The sequence below is a fragment of the Rattus norvegicus genome, chromosome 17 (genome assembly GCF_036323735.1).
Source record: "Rattus norvegicus strain BN/NHsdMcwi chromosome 17, GRCr8, whole genome shotgun sequence".
Taxonomy (NCBI): Eukaryota; Metazoa; Chordata; class Mammalia; order Rodentia; family Muridae; genus Rattus; species Rattus norvegicus.
The window spans coordinates 28,349,736-28,353,877 of NC_086035.1; the positions used below are offsets into that span (position 1 = coordinate 28,349,736).

General features: G+C 42.3%; 1 long non-coding RNA gene across 1 annotated transcript; it reads right to left on the bottom strand.

The window, feature by feature from the left end:
* Positions 1-524: 524 nt before the first annotated feature.
* On the bottom strand, positions 525-3,700 carry LOC134482850 (uncharacterized). The gene is made up of 2 exons (XR_010059463.1): positions 3,544-3,700; positions 525-739 (listed from the first exon to the last, which is right to left on the bottom strand). It is a non-coding gene; the product is annotated as an uncharacterized LOC134482850 (long non-coding RNA).
* Positions 3,701-4,142: the final 442 nt, after the last annotated feature.

The window sequence follows — 4,142 nt, forward strand, 5'->3', positions numbered from 1 at the left end:
AAAGGTCAGCAAGCTGAGGTAAGTGACTGTGAAAAATAGCTAAGGGGCCTTTGGTCAGCTCATTGGGCCATTACCTGATGTATACACTGAGTTGCGATCTCCCTTAAGTACAGAGAGACATCTCAAACCAAATGGCTCACTTAGCTTTCTCCAAACACAAATTCTTCAAAGTAGGCCACTTGGAAGTGTATACTAGAGACTCATCCATCAACCAGTGTGGAGGAGAAGACTGGGTGTCGGCCGGGTCTCTCCAAAGTTTAGATCCACCTAATGAAGTGGTAGGCACGTCTATATCACACAACCCTTCCACCTTTTACACCGCAGTTTTGACAAAGGTTCTGCCATATTAGGTTATTTTTCACTCTTCTGAACAGAACTGGGGGCACTGCCCTGCCTCAGCTTCTATTTCTGAACAGCCCCTGGGCACTGTAACAGAAAATAAATGACTTGTTCTTGGCCAAAATACTGATCTTCAGATCAAACTATAAATTCGAGTCTAAAATGTACATGTATAGACTCATACAGACAGTACGAACATGTATTCCTTACTTCAAACATTTCCTAGGACAGGCAGAAGCATATAGACTCATACATGCACAAACATGCGATGTTCAGTGTTCTCCCTGACGCTGGTTCACTTTTGGATCTCCTCTCCCATCTGGTAGACGACAACCCCCGTTTTGAGCTCCATCCTCCATGTGCTCTTCCTTTCATGTCTACAACAGTCTTCTTCCTGTCACTAACAAAACACATGGGAAAAAAACTGAAAAGAAGAAAAAGTTGACTTTGGCTCCTTGTTACAGAAGTTTCAGTCAGTGGTCACTTGTCCCATCATTGTGCGCCCATAAGGCTCAGTGCATCATGGCAGGAGAACATGGCATAGAATTCTGCCTACATTGTGGATCAGGAGAACAAAGGAAAGAAAGAAAGAAGGTGAGGTCTCAATTCAATGGCATGACTACAGTGACCTAATTTTCCCCAACTAGGCCTAACCTCTTCAGGGTTCTATCATTTCCCAAAGCTGCGGATCAAAACCTGAGCATATGATCTTTTGGGATCATTTAGGATCCAAAGCATGATGCTGTTCATCTTGTTCCCTGCCACTTCCCCAGAAGAGCAGCCCCAGATCGTACATAGCAAGTAATATAAGAAGAATCGGGATATGGGTGAATAGCAGAGCACACACAGCACACACACAACTCTTGGAAGAAGTGTATGCGTTTCCACATATGGATGAATAAAAATATTAGCATGTGTGACCACATGATGTGAGATGTTAGGGAAGATGATTTACTCAATAAGCATCTGTGACAGGTATAGTGCTATGCATTCTGGGATATCTGAAAGTGAGGGACATTTCTTGCCTTTAAGGAAATCAGGATTTAGATATTGATAGTTATTCTGGTCCAGGGTCAAGACCCTACATCTGGAGATGGACGTCTTGCTGGTAGAGTCTTAAGGTGGCACACCACATCACATGTAGTATGAGACAGGGATCAAACTAGAATCATAAAACCAGACCCTCTCCTGAGATATATCAACCCATGAGTCCATTAAGGATATGTATCCCTAAATATCTCATAAGACTTCCACATCCTACTTCATAACATAAAATAATGCAACAGGAGTTTGGGATGCCACAAGACACAGACAAATGACAGCACCCCTTTGGCCTCCAGATCCGAGTTCTCTAGACACTGCTTTTATTGGCCTTTTCTCCTCTGACACATTTGTGTCTAATCCTTTAAAAGCAATTTCATGTGTTCTATTCAAAATTGTTACCAGAGATACTCAGTTTGAACTTAGTGCCTCTCGCATTCATTCCCTTCTTTCTGCATGCATATGATGATGCTGTCTCTCTCCTCAACATCTCTCTCTTCCTTTGGCTAAATCATTGCTGAGTGCTTTCCACTCCCTATATAGAGTTCAAGACTCACCAAGATGTAGTCCCATCTCCTCTCACCAGGCTCTTCTCCACACACAGCCTTCTGCATGAGCTGCAGCCATATCGAATTCCCTGGCCCTCTGTGAGCTGACATTGTCTCCTTTACCCAACGTAGCTATATTTCATTGTGTATCAGAGCTGTATTCATTGTGTATATGTGACTAATACAGTAGAATACAACTGACGCCACAGTGAGTGACTTCCAAGACAATGTCACAAAAGGTGTTTCAGTGTCCCTCTCAATCACATAGGTTGCTTTCTTTAGAGGAACCTTGCCATGAGAACGCTTAAAAAACTCTTGGAAGAAGTCCACAGAGAAAGGAGCTGAACCCTTCTGCCAGCAGCTGGCACTGGTATGCCAGATGCATGAGTGACTTCAAAAGCAAGATCCTCCAGCCCCTGTCAGAATCTCAGATGCCTACAGATTGAGCTCACCTCTGACTACTACTTTATGGATGTCTGTGCCAAGCTTCCCAGTCAAGCTGCATTCAAATTTATTACCCAGAGAAACATTAATAAATAAATGCTTTTTTGTTTAGACCAGTTTGAGAATGATATGTGAAACAATCTATTCAGCATTAGATTAATAATCTACACCTGAAACATTCCTTCATGTTATTCTTCAACATCTGTTCATTTGCCGATATATGATCCCATGAGTCTATAAGTCCAAAATACAGTGACCATCTAGATTTATTAAAGAATGATTTCGACCAACCATGGGACTATTGTGTTAAACATCCATAGAGGGGAAAAAATAGCCTAAATATTTTTAAATACAGATAAATCCATACAAATGATTAGTTAAAGATCACAAAGGAAGCAATGCTACCCTAATAGGAAACCATAGCAGGACGTGGATGTGAGAGCGAACGAGAAAAATGACATTGCTCTCACCTGTGATTAATTGTCACACTTAGCTGCTACTGCTGCAACAGAACTAGAGACACTAGAGAGTCAGAGGGAGAAAGCTATTCTCACTTTCTGATCCCCTGCAAAACCTCCCATTGGCCAGGACTGTCAGGAAGAAGTAGGTAAAGGATTCTGGGAAATGTAGTTTGCACACTTTGTTTCCTACCAATGAAGAACAGATTGCATAGGGAAAGTGAGACCCTGAGAGCTGATAGAGTCAGTTCATGATCTGGACAATAATAGAGAAAAAGGGAAGTAAATACACACATATCTGACAAAGCTTTGCTGAAGAAAAGAAACAGCAGACCCATGAGATCCTACTATGAGTTGTCTCCTACGTCTGTCCCTCAGATCACCAAAGACTGGACCCCATCATAGAGGCACATCTAATTCAAAAGAGCCTCAACAGCAAAGCTGTAAACATTTGAAGAAGAGAATTCTTAATAACAACCAACACCCTGAGAGAATGGCAGAGAGCAATCTCCCTTTCAACTGTTGACTCGTGTGCCTCCCACAGCTTTTCGACGGAGTTGGTTCAGCTGAGGTGCACTTTGCTGGTGAGCCACCTCAGACTAGGGAAGTCAAGCCACACATATGTTGAGTGGTAGAACCAGGGTCCCAACAGATCTGAAACCTGTGTGTTTAACCACTGTACTATTCTGGTCCTTCGTCTTTCCTCATCTTACCTGAAATGTGGGCACTGCTAACCACGTGTTGCGTCTGCGCAGTAAGATGAAAAGGTACTATCAGTATAAATAAAAAAGAACGGAAACTGAGCCTGTAGAAACTCGGCCCCTGAGGTGCAGGGACAACCTTTGACACAGCCTTTCCAACGGTGAGTCTACTGTAGCTCGACTCGTTCGTTCTAGAATGTCATAGTTGTTGAATTATCTAGGACATTTCATTTGGAGGCTCTAAATGAACCCTTAAGTCTAGAAATAACCCATCTAACCCAAGCATACATTAAAGTTAATAGCCAATGCTAGGGAGAACCTGGGGTGTGGCTATGCGCTGGAACAATGACGAAAGCCCATAGAGAAGAGTATATCTGGCCTACTGTTTCTTACTAATGCCATCCTAAAGTGAATGACTCTGGCTTCCTTGTTTAGGATGTTGATGGGGAGGCAGAGGGGGAAACAGGTCAATCCAAATCTTCCACTGGTTTGTTTAGAGTTATTCCAAGATTATTTTTCAGGCTACTGTGAATTAGCTTTCATTATCCATATATTTATCAATTGTATATAGGAAGGCTGTCAATTTTTGTGCATTAATTCTGCCATTTTGT